This window comes from Oreochromis niloticus, linkage group LG19 (genome assembly GCF_001858045.2).
Source record: "Oreochromis niloticus isolate F11D_XX linkage group LG19, O_niloticus_UMD_NMBU, whole genome shotgun sequence".
Taxonomy (NCBI): Eukaryota; Metazoa; Chordata; class Actinopteri; order Cichliformes; family Cichlidae; genus Oreochromis; species Oreochromis niloticus.
In genome coordinates, this window is record NC_031983.2 from 17,337,186 (window position 1) to 17,361,808 (window position 24,623).

General features: G+C 40.0%; 1 long non-coding RNA gene across 1 annotated transcript in view; it reads right to left on the reverse strand.

Annotated features, from left to right (window-relative positions):
* Positions 1 to 936: 936 nt before the first annotated feature.
* The window catches only part of LOC112843068 (uncharacterized), a 121,781-nt gene continuing 98,094 nt past the window's right edge, over positions 937 to 24,623 (reverse strand). Inside the window, exon 3 of the long non-coding RNA XR_003215184.1 lies at positions 937 to 1,024. This is a non-coding gene — a long non-coding RNA (uncharacterized LOC112843068). The remainder of the gene's footprint in view (positions 1,025 to 24,623) is intronic.

The window sequence follows — 24,623 nt, forward strand, 5'->3', positions numbered from 1 at the left end:
CCGCCTGTCACACTGCTGTTAAACACACTCGTGATTATGAGTTCTGCCTCGCCCCTGGCATTACCCAGTTATATTAAATACTGGGAGAGTCTATATATGTGTGTCAGACTGAGAGAGAGTGCAAGTGAGAATATTAATACTGTGTGTTTGGCAGTGTTAACTTGTGTGTGTGTTCTGCTCCCGCCATGCGCAGTGCCATTACGAGCAGCGTTACTTAAAGAAGATGGATGTCACTGAGTGTGTTGCCCTCTGGCTTGGGTATAGAGATATGACAGTCTGTTTATCATGAGAACCAGTTTATTGTTGCCTTTGCATAATGTTGCTGTTTAGATGGATATTTCCATGCTGTTTCCAGAGGCTTTGACTTGTGGATTATGTCCCACTTCAGTGTCCATGCACACATCGAGTCTCTCTATTTCTCTTGTACAAATGCATTATATTAATGTGTCTAAGGCACAATGTATAGATGGGATTTATTTTGTGATAATGAAATGAGAGTCACTTATTTTACAGGGTGGCTACAGATCCTTAAAAAGCATGAACTCTCTTAAATGCATAATTTTGGAAAGCATTAAAAACATGAAATTGTTTCCAATTGTCTTAATTGTTTTGTACACAATGTTGCTTTTAGATACTTAAACCTTATTTTTTTTTGCGTGCAAGTAGTTATTGTTTAGTTAACCCAAGAATACCACTAGTGGAAGCCTTGATGTAATGATGAAGTTAAAGGCTCTGCTAGCCAGCCTGCTAGTTAGATCCAGTAATGAGGAGACGTGAGCTTAATGCTAAATGTCTTGATTGGAATAAATGTTATTTCAATAAGGAGAGGTCATTAGAAGGAACTGAACGTGATTTATTGATATACAGAATTCAATTTAGCTACTTGGCAATTAGACTCCGATGGCCCATCGCAGCAGAACAGAATCCCAGTGGTGATAGGATTTAGGGCAGGACCCCCCCCAGAGTCTAGGCGCTGGCGGCGGTGAAGATAAAGAGGTGGAGGAGGTGCGTTCCATGAAGGAGTCTGCAACGGAGAATGACAGATGAGCAGTGAGATTTAAAGTACGCAGAGTGATTAACTTAGAGAAGGCAGGCAGAAAGATGATTGGACTAGAGCAGGGATGTCAAACTCATTTTACATTGTGGGCCACATGCAGCCCACTTTGACTTTAAGTGGGCCAGGCCAGTGAAACTCCCCGATCTGTCAGGATAAAGATGTTAAACTACACATTGAATCCCTGAGATATATTCATATAAAAAACAGGGGTGTTTGTTTTTTGTTTTTTGTTTTACTGTGAAACCACTACATTAAAATAATTCTATTTATCTGTACAGAGTTGTGTTTTCTTGTTTTTGTGATGTGGTCTAATACATGTGTTTAGCAATATACATATGTTACATATGTGCAGGCATACTTAAGTACAAGCAACAATTTTAATACTAGCCAAAACTTTTTGGTCCAGACATTTAAAATGAACCATAGAAGAAGGCAGTTTGTTCCACATATTTTGGTGCTACAACCTCAAAAGCCTGGATTTTGATATAGCACCATGGAGTAGTTAAAAGGCCCTGATCAGTTCACTGGTGATCCATTGCTGGAATAAGGTCTTAGCACATCTGCTGTACATGGGAGCTTCGGTATGCTGGGCTTTGTATGTGATTAATAAGTTTTTTAAATGAGTTCTAAATATCACTGGACGCTGCTGAAGGGAAGCAAGAATGATGATGTGTGAGCACAGACTTGGTTTTGTTAACATTATAGTTGCCCCGCTCTGGAGAAACATGAAAAGGGAATTTGTAGATGGAGGGAAAAGTGTGTAGTTAAAGTTGCAGTTTATTAAGAAGATACAAGCCTGGGTGACTTTAGAGATGTAAGATTTGAAATTCAAATGCTGGTCACACGTATTACCAAGATTCTCAATGAATCATAAGTCGGCCAGTTAATAAATATTTAGACAGTATTCTTAAAAGTCATCCAAATGCTTTATTTTACAATATTTTATATTCAGAACCAACATCAGCATGTATATCTACATAGAATATATTATCTAGGTTATGCTACAATCACACTAAGAAAAACAATGATTGGTGCTTTTGAAACTGTGACTTTGAAGAGAGGAAGCAGGTCTGCCAGCGCTTGCAGTCAGCTGTGATTTTCAAAGCGTTTGTGGCATGTCAAGATGGCGCTAAAAAGAAAAATCATTCTGTAATTGAATGGGGTCAAGTTGGCAATTCCATGTAATATATTTGTGATAATGCACAAATTACAGCAATTGAATGGTTGAAAATTGCAAATTTGCTGCCTTCTGTTGGCTCATTGAGTGCAGCACGGATAAGATCTTGGAGAAGCTCACGGCTGCCGTGAATACTCAGAACAAGACCTCTGAGTGCAAACTGGATTACATCTTGGAGAAGCTCACAGCTGCCGTGAATACTCAGAACAAGACCTCTGAGTGCAAACTGGATTACATCTTGGAGGGGCTCGCTCGGAATAACACCTCTGAGCGCAAATTGGATCACATCTTGGAGAAGCTCACTGCGGTCGTGAGTTCTCAGAAATCGGCTCTTTGAGCACAAGAATGACAACATCACGGAGCGTAAGTTTGATAACATCATGGAGAAGCTCACGGCTCTCCAACGGGAGATTGAGAGACCAGTGTTGGACTGTTAGAACAGCTTTGAAATTCATATGAGTGTTCACACTAAAGTAAAAATCCACCATCACTTCATGCGGCTATCCCTTTGGCGCCAGCTACGGTAAGGCTGGAGCTGAACAACAACACCCTGATAATGGACTGTGTTTTCAGGGGTCTCGAACTCCAGGCCTCGAGGGCCAGTGTCCTGCAGGTTTTAGATCTCACCCTGGGTCTAAACACCTGAATCAAATGATTACTTCATTACCAGGCCTCTGGAGAACTTTAAGACGTTGAGGTGGTGATTTAGCCATTTAAATCAGCTGTGTTGGATCAAGGACACATCTAAAACCTGCAGGACACCGGCCCTCGAGGCCTGGAGTTCGAGACCCCTGGTTTAGACTGTTCTTCCCATTCTATGCAAGGCCACCTGGGTTGGCTGGAAGACTGTTTACTTAGCCTGGCAGGGCGAAGGACACTGTCTCAGCTGAACTCTGGACACATACACACACACGCACACAGACATATATACAAATGCAGATATACACTCATCCCCCCTCCCCCCTCCAAACGCCTTCGACGCTTATTCCCTTCCGATGCTGACGGTGGATCAAGGAGACCAGCGCATAGGCTGCAGGCCCAGATGTACTGTCTACACTGGCTGTCTCTCACCCTTTACCCATCCCTGTTGCTTGTCATGTGTTTCTTTGGTGTATTAAGAGTTTTTTCATGTGCTATGTGCAAAGGTGTTTTTTTCTGTTCTCAAACTGATCTCCCTACTGGAGCTCAGTCTGGGGGGAGTTATTTTTTTTCTCCTTATCTTTCCTCATGTGGTGCATTTTCCATTGTTATACCTCTCTGACCTGTCTTCCCCATGTGATGTTTTTGTGTAATGTATGTATGGTTGGAGGGTAAGATGGCGCCGCCATTGCGTGCAATAGGTCGGCAGCCTTAACATGAAATTTCCCCTTGTGGGACTAATAAAGGTATATCAAATCAAATCAAATATGTTGACGTACATAGGAAATTCTACGTACGTATAAATTCACATTAAACAGAAATTTGCATTAACTACTTACATTCAGAGTCCAGAATTGATGCCTCCGCAAACTGTGAGTTAGCTGCTGCACGATAGTGATTTCACTGCAAAGTGACGTTTTTACTCTCCAACCTTGGTTTTATGCAAGAATACAACCAGTAGGCAACCAGTTGAGCTGAATCCACAGCTGAATTACTCTCACTGGTGAAGACTGACTTAAATTGCCAACACTTTGCAATCAGTCTGTCTGTGTTTATGAATTAGATAGCAGTCATTTGCAACCCTTTGCCAATCTGTCCGAGAGTGACTGCAGTCAGTCTGAGTCGGACTGTGACTATCTGAAGATAGGCTGCTTCAGACCAGGTGACCCTTCAAACTGGTTAAGGGTTGGTTGCCTTCTTAATCTCTGGGAGACCAATTGGTCATCACATCTACTTGCAATTGATCCCCAAATGTGAAAAAATTTAACTACAGCAGAACCACTGATTTTTCTTACTTGCAAGAAGGTTGCCGTCTTATTTTTACTCTACTGTGATTGAGCCATTGAATTCAATCCAATCTTATTTATACAGCGCTAAATCACAACAACAGTTGCTTCAAGGAGCTTTATATTGTAAGGTAAAGACCCTATAATAATTTAAAGAAAACCCCAACAATCAGTTAACTTCCTATGAGCAAGCACTTGGTGACAATGGGAAGCAAAAACTCCCTTTTAACAGGAAGAAACTTCCAATAAACATTCTTATATCTGTAAACTATGAGAAACAAATATGAGAAATGCATGAAAATAAAAGCATATAAATATTTACATGTGCAGAAGAGACATTAAACACCCTCAGTTATTGTTGGTTCTCATGTTGACACAAGCTAAAGAGGGTTCATTCACGGTGCTTACATGTCTGTCATTTCCTGATTTTTACGATTTTTTCCCTGCAAAACAAACAAACACACACATCATATTCACACACCCTCCTTCTGTTTGTACGTGCCCCCCCCTTTTTTGTTTTTTACTCAGCCAGTGGCCAGGACCGAATACCACTGTGTGCAAAGAACATGAAAACAAGTGCAGGAAGGTATTAAAAGCACGCACGCAGAAAATTACACAAACGCACACACCAAACTCGCATTTTTTTTTGTCACGAACGCAGTCACGCATTTGTTTGCTCTCCCTTAAATAAACAGGTCGAAGTTAAATAAAAAAAATTTAGAAATGTTTTTTCATCACGAAGCCCTGAAATGAATTATTCCCTGAACTTTCAGAGTGTTTCAGACACAAATATTTTCTTTGGATGTGCCTAAGGGGAAGTGCACACTGTCGAAAGAAAACAAAACTGGGCGCCATGTAGTTCCTACATTCCACAGTCTGTTTGAGTGTGTGTTTGAAGAGGGCATACCGAGGAGGTTTGATGCATGCGAGTGTGTGTTAGACATAAGTGCGTGTACATTAGCCATACAGACGTGCAAATATGCTGGAGCGTATGCACATGTTTTTGTAAACAAGCGAGTATACATTTGTTGGAATGTGTATGTTGTATGATGTTAATGAGCCATTCTAACTGTGTTCCCTTGAGCTCCCCCTGGATAAAGATATGAACTCCTCCAAAGAAAGAAAAAATAACAAGCTGGTTGGGTTGAAATGTCTACTATATTTGTTCTATATGACTGTGATCATTAATACTAGTGTGTGTATCAAGAGGGGCTCTGTTCTCTGTGACGGTAGCAACACAAGACTTAGAAATGACACCACTTTTACTCATCTGTCATTCTTAATGTATGTGGTAGCTCTGCCCTGGTGAGTATGCCTGACTTTATCTTCTGTCACTATTCCTGCAAAATGATGCATCAGGACATGTGCGGCGTGTTTATATTTATCATGGCTTATGGGCTGCTTTCATGTGCTGCTTTGTGCCCCTATGCGTAATCATTGTGTGTGTGGATTTGGTGTCAGATCAGCGATTCTCAGCGACCGGCTGGAGTGCACCTCCTGACAGTGCATTTGCTTCAGCGGCCTCTCTTTCATCTCATCAACATGATTTTTCCACACAGTGACAATTATGTTGTGATAAATTAGATAGAGAAACAGAAATGTGCCTGCATTTCTCATCCAGCATAGGCTCGCTAAATCTTTTTATTTTTCCTTGTATTAAAGTAAATAAAGTATATAATGCTTAAAAAAAGTATTAGAGCAAAAAAGAAGAAAACACAAATATAACAAAAAAGAAAACTTAACGAAATTTGCGTTTTTATATTCCGTTTTTATAATCAAATTCTGACTTCTCTGAGAAGTCAGAATTTGATCAAGCATAAACTTCAACCACTAAAATAAAATGTTCAAGAATGCAAGTAAATCGCTGTAATTTAATATCTTACTCAAAAAATGTACTATTTTTTCTGCTTTTCAAAATAAAATTGTAAATTTGAAAATTCATGGATAACAACAAAAATGATTTTAAAAAATATTTTAATAAAAAGATATTTTGATGAAAGACCTTACACATATTGGTGGATTAACCATTCTCACTCAGAGAACGTAAACCTTTGCCGAGGCAGCTCGCTCTTTGGGTAACATTTACTTTAAAGGGAATAGTATTGTATTTTGCATATATTCATTTTGTTTCTTTCTTGTTTTTGAACATACTTTAAGAAGTTTTCAAACTAAAGGCATTAGAATTTTATGCACAGTGCCGCAATCTGCGGGAGCAGAGCGTGTGGAGGGTGTTTGGAGGACCCAGGTGTGGACACAGAAGAGTAGATGGAATTAACTTTAAACAAATATCGAGCCTTTTATTGTGGCTGGTGATCATGAACAAAAACGAGAGCAAGAGCAGAACAGGAGTAACAACTAAACGGGAACCTAAACTGGGAAGAACCTATTAAAACTGAGATAACTATGATAACTCTGAAGACTATGAAAAACATGGAGTGAGGTAACACAGACGACAACGCTGAACACAGGAAGACGGAGGACTTAAATACACACATGAGGTGATCAGGGGAACTGGAGACACATGAGGAAACAGCCGACTAGAATGAACATAATGACTCACAGAAAAACGTAAACCTGAATGCAACGACATGGAAACCGGACTTTCAAAAAAACAGGAAACCACGACGCGAAGCAGACATGACACAAACCTCACAACATCAACCATGCAGACCTGAAACATGACAGAATAAGACACACGCAACAACAAGGGGAAATTTAACTCACAGATGATGACACAAGGGGAACCTGATAACCCATGAACTAAAACTGTAAACTAGGCATGACCAGATTTAACTAGATAACTGAAAAGAAACTAGAATACAGATGAAACAACAAAATAACATGGAACTCAGAAACACTGGGTCGCATGACCAGGACCATGACACACAGCTTTAAAGATAAACTAAATTTTATGAAAGGTTGGCCTTATTTGACTTTGTAGAGGTCAGAGGTCAAAAGTAACATGGTACTTAGCGTCCCCATAAACCATTCCCTATATGGTATCCCCTTTATGTTGTCAATACAAGCAATGGCAGTAACATAATTGTAAATAGCTCAATATAACATTATTATCACTTTGACCTTCAGATCAATCTATTGACCTTGAAGGTCAAAGGTCAAATGTGTCACGATATTTTAAATCTTTATACGGTACTTTCTACATGTTGACAACACACACAACACTTGTAAGAATCACAGTTTCTAAGTTATAAGACTTTTTGTAAATTTTAATAAATCATAATAAACATATCCTCCTCGGTAGAGATAATTATTTTAATAATTACCAATACTGGCACAAACCTTGCATTGGGCGGTGGCCTAATAAAGTTATTAAACACTGTATATGACACCTAGGGAATTACACCCCAGGAAATATTACACTAATTAACCTTAATTGTAAAGCACACAAATTAGTTACTGACAAGGCACAGGTGTGGCAAGTTAATTTCAATAAGGCAGTAATAAATCAGTAAGTCAAAAACAAGACTGCAACGCACGAAAGGTTAAACAGGCAAAAACAGTATAATGTAGTAAAAATATTACTGTAATATAATATATTTCTAACAGAAGACATGCACAATCACAGTGGTAAAATAGCAGCCCAACTGACTGTCTGACTGCAATCGTCACTGCAAACTAAAGTAATGTCCCTTATACTCATGCAATTAAGTACAGGCACTGGGGCACAAGTGTGGGAAGGGGACCTCAACAAATGTCCCCAGGCTCCCAACAAGAGTTTCCTCTCCTTACAAAAAGAAAAAAACAAAACAAAAAAAGTAGAATTAAAGAAAAGACTATTAAAAAGAAGGAGCCGCTCACATTTAGGCTGAACACATGAAATCCATTTTCCACCCCTGCTGTCTGCAACTAAGATGAAACCCGAAAAGCCAGGAGAGAGTGAACAATGAGCTGCAGATCCCCTTTATAATCAAGCTTTAATTGGAGGGCCAGGGTAGGAGTTGGGGTTAATGCTACATTGACAAGCACTAATCAGGAGAGGGCTACTTTTCAGGATCATCCCTGGATTTTAAGGACAGATGTATCACTTCAGTATCTGATTTGGCACTACAGGAAAAGACAGAGGATCATGAAACTCATCAGGATTCATCATGTGGTAAGTGTGAGATTGCAAATGTTGGTATCTATCCGATACCAAGTAAATACAGAACCAGTAGACACTGACACCTCTACGGATACTTTTAACCTAAATTTTTCACTGTGCATGTTTGAGGTACATTTTTTGATTTCCCCTCCAAAAAATACTGAACATACAAGATACAAAGTATTGATCTTATCACTCTATTATCAATTTTATACCAAACCCAGCGTTGGTATCGATACTATCGATATTTGGATCGATCCGCCCATCTCTGCTGGCAAGCATAAATATGTATACAGTTTTCACGGCACTCGCTCAACCGTTGGTGGACAACTTGTCACACTTGCAAGCATGGCCATTACATTATTATTTTGACCCTAAAGTCTTATTTTAAAACTTTTTTGCTACTGCAAATCAGAAGCATTTAATCTGAACTTTTAGTAGACGGAGCTGCAGTGTGTTGTTGTGCACCTGAGAGTTGATTTTTTATTTTTCACTCAAACACAACACAATTATTACCAGTTCAAGTAGACAGCGATCTCCCCCTTCTCACCGAAAGTGTCAGCATGGTTCAAACAAAGTCAGATCACTGATTCAGCCGCCGAACCCTCTCGCTGCTAAACTTTCAGTATTGAATGTGTTTTCCTAACTTCCCAAAACTGTCATTTTGATACTAACACACCGTGCAAGGTGATGCATGTGTGACAGTAAGATCCAAACCTTTCTCACAAAGTCTTTTTTTATTGATTATTGTGTGTATAGAGATTTTGGATCTTCATACAAAAGGTTCTTGCAGTCTCCTTTAGAACAGACCTCCAAAGCACCGCAGGCTTAATCTTCTGCATGCTCAAACATTTTCTTGTGACAAGCTGACCCTTGAACCTTTTTGCCCGAGGACATATATTTCCTGTGGGTGTGACGATTTAATTTTCTCTCACAGACATGACAGATTAAAGTCCATAAGTGGTGTGTCTGGAGGGAACTAGGTTGCTTCACATTTCAAGGCAGTTCTTAACGATTATGGGTTTATTTAAAATGCCGTGCATAGCTACTGTCCGCCGCCTAGTCCACTATTGATTAGCTTTCGGCTCAAAAGTCAAATTGTATGTTTTTGAGCTGTATTACTTAACAAAGTAAGTTTTATTATGAATTTTTGTTTTACACTAAAGTTTCATTTTATCTAAGTTGTGTGTCTAAAAACTCTCAATAAAGGCATTTTTCCCAGTCTTGTATAAAAGCGGATGAATGCTATGCAGACATCACAGATAACTTTTGTGAAGGAAATGCCTTGTGATCGGTGAAGAATAATATTGCACTCAATATCAATTTTCTCTGTCAACATTTGCCTTGGGAAATTTAGCCGGCACAATGGCAGAGGACTCAAATAACCAAAGCTCTTTGTTTGAGTGGGGTGCAACCTGATCTAGCCGCTGCTCCAGTTCTTGGAAGACAACGGACGACTAATGGAAGCCGCGTAACCTCACACTGTCTCACTCTCTTTCTTCCCTACTCCTCCCCCTTTTTATCTTTCTTTTTTCCCTTGTACTCTTCCCTCACCACGTCTGTCCTTCCTTTCGTTGTGCTCCACATGGCATCGGGTTCTCGCACAGAGAAATCCACAATATCCCCTGTCACACCGCTTATCTCCTTTGAAATAAATGGACAGTAATTACTGTGCTGTAGGTGGTTTTCACCTCACAATCACAAGTTTCCTCCCCTCATCCTCACCCTCCCTCCTGCCCGCTAGCTCAACTTCTGCCTCATGTTAGTTGCACATTATTGGCATGACTGATTGGCAAATGCAGTATTGTTCCAAAGATAGCTGCATAGTTTGGCTTCGGCGTTGTCTCCCTGCCACGAGCAGATTGCAGATTCTAATAGAAGCTTGGTTTCAGTTGTGCGATGAACCTGCCAGGGTATCTTCTCAGGACACGGGAACAAACGTTTGCAGCAGTGCACTGTAAGAGCGCTCAGAGTTAATGAGGGTCAGCTGCGATCACTGCCAACATGCACTACCTTAATTTTGAGGTTGTTCCCAGAATGTTTGCACCGTGTTCAGAGGAAGTCGAGAATCATTTAACTTCTCTAATTCATGTTTATTGCAGCAGTGAAAGGAACTCAAATGCTGGGAAATAAGATTAACATTTCTGTTTGTCTGCAAATGACACATTAATTATAGGGACTGAGGACGTGCTGCATGCAAGAAATTATAATTAACTAAATATACATAAATATACAGAGCTGTGCAAAAGTTTTGAGCCACACCTTTGCTTCCAAGGGGCAAAATTTTTGTGTACCTCTAAAAGTGGCCATTAGCTATAACTTTTTGGACTTCCCGAATGTCTTTCAAAGTTTTTCTTTAGACATTAGCTGCTTTTTTTTTTTTTTTTTTTTTTTTTTACTCATGTCCAGTCCAGTCCCTGTACTTTCAAAGGAATTTTCCTTTGTTTGTTAAGCTGCTTAACACTGACCTGTGAATCATTCAAGCATCGAAAAAGCACCAAACCTTAAATAACATTTTTAAATTGTATCTTTAGGCACTTTGTTACTACCAGCTTGTTGCAAAAACACATAATTGTTCACATTTCTTTAGTTGAATCTACAAAAATCCCAAAGATAACACAGTTTGACAGGCATAAAATAGTGTTTTTGTGCCAACAAGGCAAATCCCAAAGATCTGTCAGCTAAAAACTTGGCATATCTCAGCATATTTGTCCTTAAAAAACTTTGTGGAAACTGGTGGACAAAAGAAGACGTGGCAGGCCTAAAACAGCTGGCAATAGTTTCATTTTTCAGCATGAAAATGATCCTAAAAGAACTCCCAATGCAACAAACACATACCTGGATAGAAAAACACATTAAAAGATTATCAGTCATGGATTGGCCTCCACAGAGAGCAAAACAAAAGGCAGTCAGCATCCCAAGAAGAGCTTTGAAAGTCCTTCAAGAAGCCTGGAGATCTGTTCCTAACTAAAGCTTGACTAAGAGAGTTTGGGCTACACAGAAGAATTAAAGTAGTTATACCAAATGTTCATTAATAGTGTACAAACTCTGTTTTAGCCTTATATAGTGTATTTTCATTTCATTTGCATGTTTCAATAAATCTACGGTGATTTCTAATTTTTCTAGCAAAATGTAAAGAATGAGCGGTGGCTGAGACTTTTGCAAAATACTGTATATAGACATTTTCTTACAGAAAGCCCCAAGTTTCACTTCCTGACAGCACAGATATCATAACTGAAAAAGATCTTTAACAGAGAATCACTTCACCTTCCTCAGGGTTTCATCACTGTTGCATGAAATTCAGTAAACAGTATGGGTTATTTTTTCTCCCAGAGCTCTGAGGATGTTTCTAGAGGCTCGAGTGAAATTCTGACATCTGACACAAGATAAGAGCTGGCCTGAGAACAGCTTTGCATCCGGACCGCCACTGACGGAGGGCAAATTCTTACAAACCAAAAAAGAATGAAAAACAATGTTGCTCAGCAGCTGACTCTGAAATGTTGTTTGTTAGGATTCTAACACATGATATGATATTTCAAAGCAGTCCATCATTTTGACTGAATTTTCACACACCTGCAAGGCAATTTTCACTTGTACTGACTAAATGCCTCTGCAGCCAGCAATTTACAAGCTTTGGCATTTTGATTTCCACTGAATGAGCAGAGGGCAGATGCAGTTTGGATAGTAAACACACTTTGATATACTTGTGGAAAGAGAAGACATGCAAAACACATAGAAACTGTGACATGTTCCTTTAAAACAAGTGCAGTTTATAACTCCTCGCTGACGTCACTTCAATAACATGAAATGCAGCAGCAGATGGATCCTGCACTTAAAAAAAGAAATTCTGCATTTATTTCCCTGTGAACCATTTTACTTCCCTTTTTTTCCCAGAGCCTTTCTTTCCATTTTGTCAGATGGACAGAGAAGATAAAACTGATCCTATGATGGATATTGAAATATGGAAGCCAGATTGCGGTGCCTCTCCCCTCCCCTCCTCTCCTCTCCCCCTCCCTCTCCTGCCCGGCTGCCTCTTCTGCCTCCTAAGTATAAGCAGATTAAAGTTAATGATCTAAAGTGAATTAGATATTTAATCATCTTATCATCTTAGCATGGCCAGGTCATAACTGCACTGATCTGAAATCCCGTCTGTTTGACAGCGCTCAGCAGAAGCACAATAAGCTGTATTCAGAGGTCAGTTTGTAGCCTTTTGGTAGGTTCCACTAAATCAATTTGGAGATTGAGAAATTAAATTCACCCCCGTGTTTTTCTTTTCCAGGCCTTTCCGCTTTGCTATGATTCAAAAACAGTGTGATTGAGGACAAACAGTCCTCAAGTAATGGAATAGAACTGACCCCAAAAGATGAAAAATAACCTGAGAGACGCCTCCATTGATTCATCTAATTTCCTTCGCTCTTTTTAAACCGCTCTCTTCATCATCCCCTTTGCTGCACTTTCTGTCACCCTGCGTCTGAACTCTCACTGATTGAGGTGCAAACACTTTTTTTTTTTTGCACACTTGGCTGCCCCCCTCCACGCACACTCACACACACTCTTCTCCTCGCAATTTTCCCTTGTTGATTTTCTCCCTCTTCTCGGTGTGGCTGAGGTGCCCTCTTTAGTTGTCTCTCGATCTTAATTTCATTGCATCATTTCTTCCCTCTGCCGATGTATCTGAATTCATTTCCATCTGCTCAGTGTCTACCCTCTTTACGCCCTCTCATCCCGAGAGTTTAAACAATGCAATCTGATTCATTTCATCTGTATCTGCATCTCATTCAGTGTATTTCTACCTTTTTCAAAAATGCTGCCTTGCAGCGATTCTTAAAAGCTCTGTGAGGGGAAAAAAAACACAGAAGCCCGACATGATTTCGACGCTCAGCTGACTCATGATGCCAATTCACCATGACCGCCTGTCTCAGGCTGCTCACAGCCAGACAGATCTGGTGATGGAGTTTTGTGGTGACAGAGTGGAGTGAGGGGAAGGAGCAAATCAGGAAACAGAGTATTGATGTTATTGCAAAGAGATAATGGCTGCTGGTTCAGCAGCACAGTTGGATCCTGTAGATTTTGAAAGAGGAAAGCTCAGTTTCACCAACATCAAAAGGGCTGCAGCTTGTCTGCCAAACGGCAAAACAGCATGCGTGTTAGTACATGCACCTACAAAATTCCACCCAAAAATCCTCTATCTCTCACAGTTATGGAGATTGTCAACCCAATTTTTAAGCACACGCATATGCATATGACAGAAAAAAGACTCACAGAGGTGTATTTGCACACGTTGGTGCACAGTGGGGGCAGAATCCCGCCAGTATGTCTGGTGAATTTGTGTAAATGTCATATTACTGAAGGAGCCACATGCGCCTTTCCTCAACAGCCAGCCTGATAAAAGCTGGGGAGGAATAAAAAACGATGAGACGAAAATTTGTTTTGGGGGAAGGCGGGCTAGATACAGGAGGTAAGGATTCAAACGGCGAGTTTGAGAAAATTCTGGTGGAAGGTTGTGATTGTGTCTCTGCAGTGTCTGTAATTGGTGTACCTCTTTGTGGTTCTCTTTTGCTGCAGTCTTCTTCACCTTATCTCACTTTCCACTCCACAGGAGATAAGTGTTTCAAAGGAAATGAATAATTTTTTTTGCTTTTCGTCTGTGCTCATTTTTGTTGCTTATTTACAATTTGGTGGTGAGGGAGGGTGCTCAAATCCACAGTTAATTTAGTGTTTTACAACTGTTTGGTGTGTAAAGTCTATGCAATCATCATATTATTAAGAAAAATAATATGTCATATTCATAAAACAGCAAGAAACTATGTTTTTTCATTATAAAAGCAATAAGGAAATCATCAAAAATGTGGTGCCCCTGTAGATAAAGTAAATGAACCTCTTTATTGCCATGGAGTAAACTTCATTTAGACTAGATTAAACTTGTGTTTGCTATGAAATGCATGGTTCAATCAGGGTCCTGGGGCCTCATTCAAGTAGAAGTTGACGTTTCCTACAAACTTCTTTCATTGATTCATTGGTAAAAACAACGAGTGTGTGTGGAATTGGGACCATCTTTAAACTTCATGCATGCTGTTTTATTTGAAGATAGTTTGCAGCAGAAAAAAGATTGTTCAAGATTAAAAGTGGATGATTTTATTGGTAATTTAAAGGTACAAAGTGTAAAACAACTTAATATCCTTGCCTTCCGGACTATTCCACAGAAAAGTCTGCAGTTACAAAAATAATTTGTATCGCTACAACACATCAGATCCTATCTGCTCATCCATTTCAGTTGTTTGGGAGCTTTTTTTTTTCTTTCTTTTTGCCCCTCAGTTTTAAATTAAACCCCATCCTTTATCTTCTTCACACATGTGCAGTCTTAGGCTCAGTAACTGCACCAGTGATATCCTGGGTCCATTAGTCTACTGCTTGATCCATAAACCATGTCCTTCTCACATTTATCCTTCTCGTGAATCGGATCTGGAGAGTTTTTCTTTTTTTTCTTATTTGTCATTTTTTCCCCAAACAAACTTAAGAATAAAAACCAGGGGAAGAAAAGAAATCAATATTCAGCAACATTATAGTACCATCCAAAAGGAAGTCTTCAGTTAGAGAGTTAATTAGCACTGATGGATGTCTTTGTCAATATGAAACATGGCAGCAATCAGATTAGTTACACTTAAACACCAGACAGAGAACAAGCAGGTCTAGTACGAGGATGAGAGGGGAGAATGCAGTCAGAGAGGTTTTCATTACTGTGTACATATGTTGGGTTTTATAAAAACCTGCTGTTCATCTGTGGAAAATGACTTATTTAGTCTTTCAGCTTAACTGTAAATAAGTGTACCGAAATAAGTAACGGTGGTATGGTATAGTGTATGTAGAACATACAAGTCTACAGGACATTTTAGATTTGTTAACCAGGAACTTATCAGAGTAAATCAAACTCCACAAACAAGTAACATGAAAGAAAATGAATAACTTGTCCTCTGAAACACAAGCGGCATTATGAAAAATACCTCACGTGTCATTGTGGCAGCAGTACAGAAAGATGAAAGGAAATATACCTTCTTGAAGCTGCGTCATTGTTTGTTCTGTTGTTGTCCAAATGCTATTCAGGTTTTTAAGGTCCATAATTTGTTGGACACAAATTGGATTGTAAATCAAACAGTCAAAAGGTGATTAAAGTTCAGACTTTCAGGCTTTTACAGAAAAGTTTTGCATTAACCGTTTAGGGGTTACAGCCATTTTTATACATAGTCCCAATCTTTTGATCATACGATTGTTCTTTTAGAGCTTAAGTTTGAACAGAAAGCCAACAACGCAAAGTAAAATTTAAAACTGGTCTGAAGAGACTTCAAACTGTGATTCCACTGTAGAAAGATATAGAGCTTGAAATGAACTCTACAGTGCTACAAGCTTCACTGGTTTTGTTACCTGCTGAAGTTCTGAGTCTGGCTGCCGGGCTGACGTTGGCAGGAACTCAGCTGTAACATCATTCTGAGATCTTCGCTAGCTTTGTCTTTGCATGCTGTCTTTGCAGATGCTTGCAAAGAGGCAATTTTGTGTTAGTAGTACAATGCACTTGTTTCTGTTTGCACTTTCTCCTTTCACGCAATAAAATCCAAACGTAACTTTTATATTTGTAATCTTTAAGTTGAAGTTTACGCTGCACCATTTTCCACCATGTGAACTAATATTAGCTGATTCTAGAGTAGGTGGGCAGGAAGAAAAAGTCATGTTTGATTTTTTTCTTTCTTTTGATCAACCCATCATGCAGATAACTGAAAAAAACCTTTGTAACATAAGCAACAAGATAATTGTAATTGTAATGTGATTACTGAATTTAGTACAGAAAAACACTATCACCACCAAGTCCCACTGTGACGCTGAACTGGACAAGTTGAAGAAAGAAACAAGTTGAAGACAAACTGGATGCATGGATGGAAACGAAATAATGGATGGATGGTTTTTTTAATACCTGGATCAAAATCCTCTGCAGTCAGTTACTGCCTTCCTGTCAGTTAAGCTATCAACAACACCAAATGCTTTGTTTCCCCCCTTGAGATACTCTGCAAGGCCTAATCCAGCCTTCTTTTTCTTGAGTATAACCAGCACCTTGTTGTAAATCCTCTGTGTTTTCATTCATGAAGGCATCTCTTTATTGTAGTCTTTGATAATGATATGCCTGCCTGCCTCTTAAGTGTTCTAGACTTGTTTAGTTGTTGTGAAGTCATTTTTCTTCACTAATCCTGCCATCACCCGCTTCAGTTTGTCTTTAGGCAATTTGAGTGTTGCCGGGCTGCGGTACTTTTAATCTTTTTAATCTACCAGATTGTTGATTTGGCCACTCCAAAACTTTTTGCCGTCTCTCTGATAGGTTCCTTGTCTTTTTTTTCAGTAGAAACAAAATCTCTATTGCTATGCATCAAAAAAAGAGATCCAGTGTAAAAATCTGCCAAATCAAATATGCGGCGCCACCCGCTGTGGCAACCCCTTGTGAAAAAAGCGAGCAGCCAAAAGTAGCTTTCTTTTTTGTAAAACCCCTTGAATTAAAGCTCCAGTTCGGCTCTTAAACCACATGTTGGCTGTGTGATTCAAAATCCACTGTGATGGCATACAGAGACGAAACAAACAAAAAAGGGGTCCTTTTCCAACAAAAAATGGGCCTAACTGTAAAGTACAAATTTAATTAATACTGAGGAGAAGTTTGATGCATAGTTCTCGAGAAAGATTCACCCAAAGAAGTCAGTATCAGTCCTTAAATATGCACTTAGATGGGACTGGGATATATTTCCTCTGAATAAACAGTGGACTTTAGAACTGCATTATTGCTGTTTCCTGCATCTCTGCATGTGTACTATGTTGTGTACTCCTGAGAATGTTGATTCTGATACAGTTGTTGTCATTTCAGTGTGTTATTGTCTCGTGTGTTTCTTAATCCGTCACTGCACTGGTTTTCAGAAAGCTTGCCAAAGGATTGCAGTTGGAAGTTAGCCAGCTGGCTAACACCGGTGTAATTAGTGCTGTCCTTATAAATAAAGAAAAGGAATGAATATGAATTGATTTACATGGGAGGAAAAAAATCATTTAATTGAGTTTTTTTTTTCATCTCACCGGTCACCTATGTGACAGAATAGTGAAAAAAGAGTTCACGCCTGTGAAACATGAGCTGAATTGCTTTTCTCTTTTTTAGTTTAGTTTGGTTTATTCTATGTATAGAATTCATATCAAGAAAACATGAACAAAGGCCAAGTCCAGTGAAGATCATGTGTGATAATATGAAGTGATGTTAAATTCGACATACAATGTACATATTATACCTAAACAGGAACAGGTAGAAGTTGAATATGTAAAAAGTCTCTGTGTTTTTGTAAAGTCTCGCGCCAATCATCGGAAAATCCACGACTTTGGTTCAGAATGAGCTACCTTAACAGACACGTGGATTTCGTAGAAAGCTCATTGCTATCAAAGAATGACTCCTGCACATTTTGGTGAGTTACCTTCTCTCTGACCATGAGCTTGCCCGCGAGGTCCCTGTGCATCTAAACATGCAAACACACACTCCTTTTTATAGCATTTAAGTGCTAGTCTTGCTTCTCACTCTGTACATGTGTCTTAATTTGACAAGCACGGCAGCTGTACTTGTTAAACATCAGCATATTTACATCATGTTGCCACCGAGTTAGAGTGCTGTTTACAGCCTCAGAACTTCTAGCATCACTGCGGACTCAAAGTAATGTTTCATAGTGATTGCTGTGTAAAGAAATCAGTGGACTTGAAGGCGCTTTTAAAATGCTATGAATTAACTTGCCAACGTTAAACTGGAGCTAAAGTCTTGTTCCGATGTTCAGCTGACCCCCATAAATGATTGCCCTGAGAGGTGCTTTGACAACTGTGTTCCTGCATGCTTCACTATTAATAATAATGTGAATCATTCATGGTGAGAGTCATACATTATGTCTATGATTATGGTAAAAAACACCCAACAACAACTGAATGCGCAAGATGAAAGATACAGTGCCGTTTAACTTCGGATGTGGCGGCACTGCTGCTAAATAATGTGAATTGATAACCGTGTTTATTTGATGATTACTCCATTTCCGCCTGCAAAATGGAACCAGAGTGCAAGTAGCACATTTATAATTTCTCAGCGTGGTCCCTGGTTCACAGTGTCTGTGCCTTGTTTTGATTACTGATCAATTTATGACCCCTGTGTCCCTGATGTCTGGTTTCTTTCTTTCCTTCTTTCACTCTTTCTTTCTTTTTTCAGTTCCTCTCTGTTCTCCCTTTCCTTCTCTCTCTCTGTCTGAGCAGTGTGGATGAGTAGTTACATCATTAGTATGCCATTAGCTGTGATCATTGATTCCTTCTGCAGATCCTGCCCCCCGCTCCGCGCCTCCTTCCCGTTCGCTGACACGGAATTCTGAGGAGATCTGTGAACTTTATCACCTTCAGCGTTCCAGTTTCCTCCTCAGAATTCCCACTGGATCAGCACTTTCCTCCCCTCCAGACCTTTTCTAATTATCCTGTTCCTGCCTTTCAATAAATAATTACAATAAAGGTCATCAATCAAAACTGAAACATTGATAACTGAAGAGAAAGTCCAATATCCCCTCGGTGCAGCGGCCCCGCTGTCATAAATACGATGAGGAACTGTGTGTGTCTCTGTGTAGATCCTGCTGTGAGTGTTTATAGCGGCAAATAATTTTCACATAAATCATGTGCTATGAGATAGATGAGAAGGACCAGCGAATTCAGTGAACACATGGGCTGCTGTGATTAAGCGCTGTCTGTTTGTGTGTGTGCGCGTGCATGTGTGCATCGTTTTTTAGATGATGAGGGCAACAAAAGTAAACAAAACACGATCAAACAGTTTGACCGGGAATTAAGCTCAGGCTAAGCCCACACACACTGCACAATAACCAGCCCTAGTGCATTTTGATTAGCACACACACACGCACGCACACACACACACACCTGGATATGCAAATGTGAGTCTGCAGAGAGAGCCATGGGGTAGTCTCTTTGGTGCCAGTGATTGGTTGCTATCTGTCTTGCCTAGAGGAACGGCGAGGCAGCCAGGCCTCCCGCCAGGCTCAGCCCAGAGAGGAGCTCTGATAACGGCGTAAAAATGTGAGCCATCCTCGGCGTCAGCCTGGAGGAACAGCTGCCTCGGGCCTCTTCTGAACTGAAGCTGCAGCCTAAATGAGTTTCTGTGCCTGGCAGCTCAGAAAAATTCGACACTGTTACACGCTCCCTATAAACACACACACACGGTCGCACGTGCAGACTCCTACACGAATCTGCTCTTACTCTTATCCACTGACACCTAGCTGGCCACTTAGAGAGGAAAATTAGAAAACCAAAGAGGAATGTTCTGTGTTAGAAGAGTAAACAGACTTGTGTCAGAACGCAGGAGCCTGAATGCATTCATTATCCTGTTGCTTATGGAGGCATTGTGCTCTGCATGTCAACACTCTGCCACCCCCGTACACTCATCATAATGCAAAGCCAATCATACACACACACACACACACACACACACACACACACACACACACACACACACACACACACACACACACACACACACAGGCACATACACATGCACACAGCTTCAGTGGCACCAAAATAAAGAGATGACTTCCCATGGACTTTAAAATATTCTCAGCTTTTTTCTTTTCGCTCTCTGTTTTGGTCTCCTTTGCTGCTTTCTAATTGGTCCAATACATGCTGGCGGCGCCACACATAGCTCTAAATTAGTTTTGATCAAAACACAGCTCCACCTGAGTTTGAGCTGCAAATGTGCTGAGCACACAAACACAAAATGGTTGGGCTTTTAAGGGTGCCGGAGCTGAGACATTTTAGTTTGGAAGACAGATTTGCTGAAAATGAGATTTTTGGGGATATTGTTTGGCTGAAAAATAGTTTTCCATTAGGAAAAGGTAATGGGTAGAGCTAGCAATATCTGTCTACAGTAGAGCTCACAGAGAGAGAGAGAGAGAGAGTGGGGGAGAAGCTTTCTCAGGCGTCATTGAAGAGACAGAGCATGAAACAGTTCGGTAGGCATGTCTAAAGATAGAGAGTAGAGCCAACAGGGACGAGTTGGCAGTGGGTGGTTAACCAGCCAATAACACCGCATCCTAAACAGGTGAAAAATGCGTCACGAACAGATCGACATACAGGATGATGATGATTTCTCATCACCTGCATCTGACGTAGATGACATCATTGTAAAGCACCTGGTTGCTACGGACATCCATAATGAGGGAAGTGTAGGTTTTTATTTATATCTGTCTGAGTCTGAATTTCTTAATATCACTGTACTGCGTCAGGCAGCCAAAAATGCTGCACAGACACTTTAATGACAAAAAAAGAACTCAGATGCATCTTTTAACTAAAATACCGATCCATTTAGAACAGGGACTATTTATTTTACACATGAGACACTGTGTTTGTTGTGGAGGGCCGCACCAATAAACTGAAGTTGATTCGGCTCAGTATTAATTTTTTACCTCTTTATAAGCTTCAGAGTTCACTCTACACTTTGATGAAGATCATGTGGTGCAGTTAAAAAACCAGTTTTTAAAATTTTGATCAAGTCTTATTTATATAGCACCAAATCACAACCACAGTCACTTTAAGGCACTTTATACTGTAAAGTAAAGACGCAACAACAATAGAAAGAAAACCCCAACAATTACATAACTGCCTATGAACAAGCACTTGGCAACAGTGGGAAGGACAAACTCTTAACAGGAAGGAAGCTCTGGCAGAACCAGGCTCAGGGATTAAAATGTACAAATTAAAAGCACTTCTTTGTTCATGGTCAAAGGCTGAAGTTGGAAGGTTTTAAAGGAGAACACACAATTTAATCAATAACAGAAAACAAAGGGAGGTAAAATATTTCTATTAGCTCACTATTTCCATCTGCTAATTTGAACAGCTCTAGAAGGCATAAGATTTAAAGTCTGTAAATACTGAAAGTGAGCTCATGGTGACTATTTTTAGGATACCCAGTGGAGTTTTTGTTGCAGGCAATAATTTCTTTGTTAACATTTAAGTCATTAAATTTTATGGGAACACAATCTGGCTTTATAAAACTTTTGTAAATCTCTTGCTAAATGTCATTTTGTCACATTTCTAGCTTTCAAATTATATTTCTGCCGTCACTATTTAAAGCACCGATTATCACGTACACTGTTAGACGTGTGCAGACTGTTCATTAATGCTACCGTGGTCACTAACACCACAGGGTAATTTTAAACATCTGTGACATATTGAACAAAAGGTTGATATCTGTGCCAATTAACACTAAACTGATTGGTCATCTAAATGATCCAAATATCAAACTGTCAGGAAACTTTTTTTAATCGATTTCATTGAAATTTAAGTGTCAAACATTTCAGATGTTCAACTGTAAAAGATGCTATTCATCTCTTATGAAAATCTAAATTAAATAGATAGCAAAGTGGGTTATCATGAATGTTTATCATCCAAAAACACATTAAAAATGTTTTAATCTAAATAGAAAATAACAGTTTACCAGTTAATGGTTTAATTCACTAAATTTATTTTTGGGTAAAAAACAAACATAAAAACCCCTCCAGAAATCAGAAGACTCAAGCCTCTTTGTAATAAACTCATTTTTGCTTGCTAAAAATTGTCACTGGTATTAAATTAGCTCATATTTGATTACATCTTGAGTGGCTTGCCAACAAGGGATCAACTAGAGACAGCTGAACAAATTCAGCTTTTATAGAAGGCTATCATGTTTCTGACTTTTATTAAACAACGCATTTCCTCTCATTGCAGTAGAGGGTACAACGAAGTGTTATCATAGACAAGTACAAGCAAGTCCTTAATCTTATTTTTGCCCCCGAAAGGCAGTGTCATAGCCAGCTCCATCCCTCCCCATATTCACACACCCGGTAATAGTGACGGTGCATGAAAGCTTTGTGAAATTTTAGTCAGATTTGTTCATTACAACATGATCCATGCATGTTGTTTTTCTAGAGTATTGACGCAGAAACCAGTCATCAAAGTTGTTATAAGTTCCCACACATATAAATGCAGAAAAAAAAGTAAGGAAATTTGTGTTTGGGCGATTATTTCTTTGTTGTAACAATGCTTCTTGGCGATAAATATTATACTGCTGGAAAGCTTGTTTATTTCCCCTTAAATGGTGCCATATTTATAAGGAAAATACATTTGTGAGTTAAATATGTGGTCTGCACCCATGAAAAATTCTCCCGATCGGTTCTGCCAATGCCAAACAACTTATTCTGCTGTTGACTCTTGTTCGGTGTTTATTGGATTGGACGATTAAAGTCTGAAAAAACAACATTAAACAATTTATTCATTTAACAAACAGAGACTTAAGTAGCATGTGGAACCACAACATCCTGGCAGCTCCCCCTCATGCTGGTCACCAGGTTGGTTACACACTGCTGTGGGATGGCATCCCATTTTTCAACCAGCGTTTATTCCAAGTCAGCCAGTGTGGTTGTGTAACTCTGGCACGAACAGCACGCCCAACCAGATTCCACAAGTGTTCGGTGGGATTGAGGTTAGGACTGCAGGCGGGCCATTCCCTTCTCTTCACTCCCAAATTTGACCCAATGATCCAATAGCCAAAGGCAGAATCTGGACTCATTGCTGATCAGAAGGTTTCTCCACATGTTCAGGTTCCACTGCACATGTTTTTGTCGCCAGCGCAAATGGGCCTGAGGGTGAAGGGCAGTCATGGCAGGCCTGGCAACCCTATGAGACCGGAGATTGGCTGCGTGGAGTCTGGGTAGAGAGCACTCAGCTATTTCGTCCCGCACACCTCGACTTGAAATATGTACGTGCTGACAGGTTGAGCAAACAGTCTTCTTGTGGTGTTGTCTTTTTGGGACACCCACTTTGAAATGTGTCACTGACATCCCCCCGTTTTATTGAACTTGGGCTTCAATTTGGAGATGGTACTAGGGCGCACTCCAAATAATGCTGCAGCTTGGCTTTATGGAACAAAGAACAAAGCTCAGCTCCTATACAGACCAAACGTAGCGTGCTTGGAGCAAACACCAACTGACCACTGTGGCAGCACCTAATTGTCAGCACTTGGGCTGCTAGAAGGTCAAAACAAGCAGCAGAATAAGCTGTTTGGCAAATTTTTCATGGGCACAACCCACATACTCAACTCTGCTTCTCCACCCACCTGCATTTTCCTTACAAATGTGGCACCATTTAAGGGGAAATAAACAGGCTTTCCAACTGTATAATATTTATTGCCAAGAAGCATTGTTGCAACCGAGAAATAACCAACCAAATACAATCATTACTCTTTGTGCTAAGTTCATAACAGAGCTGAATCATCAAACCATGCTGGCAGAAAATAATTGTTAATGCTAAAGTGAAGCTCACTTCTTGTGTGTTTATACCACGCTGCCAATGCTTTCTGTACTTATTAGAAGTCATTTCTGTCTGAGCTGCTGATGCCCATTACACCCAGACATCCAGGCTGCCTTGACTTCCCCCTTAACTCTTCCTCCTCTGCGGCGAGTAATGCTGCTGACTGCCATCAGAAAATATTAATGGCTTGTGTGTGCGCCTGTGTGTTGTGTGTGTGAGGCACACTCATTAAACAAGGTCTAGGCACATTTAGTGTTTACAGATTATACACAGGCATCAACACTGATTGGAATAGAGAGATAATTGCTCCAAACAAGCTAGGGGTCCCTCTCTTTATCTCTCTCACTCACACACCTAGACACACACAGGCGCACAGTTTTTGTCATACGATATTATGATATTCTTGGTCATGATCATCTGCATCGCTCTATCTCACATACCTTTGACAAACCCCCTCCTCATCACCTTTTCCCATCTTCCTCCCACCTTCCTAATCCCAATGAAACGACTAACACCTGTCACAATCTATACAAGCTGTATAAGACAATTAATCCGACACTGCAGCAAATGTCACAACATTTAAATGTGCATACACACACACACACACACACACACACGCACGCACGCACGCACACACACAGCAGGTGTTCTTAGAGGAAACAGCTCAATAGATGTGATGTAAAAACCATCCTTCAGATATGACTGAGTCATTCTCAGCCCGCAGACTGCATTGAGCGTGTAAATGCGCTCTATTGTAAACTCATGAATTACTTTCCTATAATGCATTCTGTCAGCCTGACCTTGGCAAAGAGATTCTGTCCACTGCCCTATAAAGCAGGCTGTAATGCTGGCCCCTTTACAAATGCAACACAACACATACACACAAACTAGGAAGACAGGAGGGGAGGAAAAGGGAACAGGGTCAAAGAGCTGAGACTAAAGACCTTGTCAAAAGCAGAAAATGGCTACTTCCTCTACAAT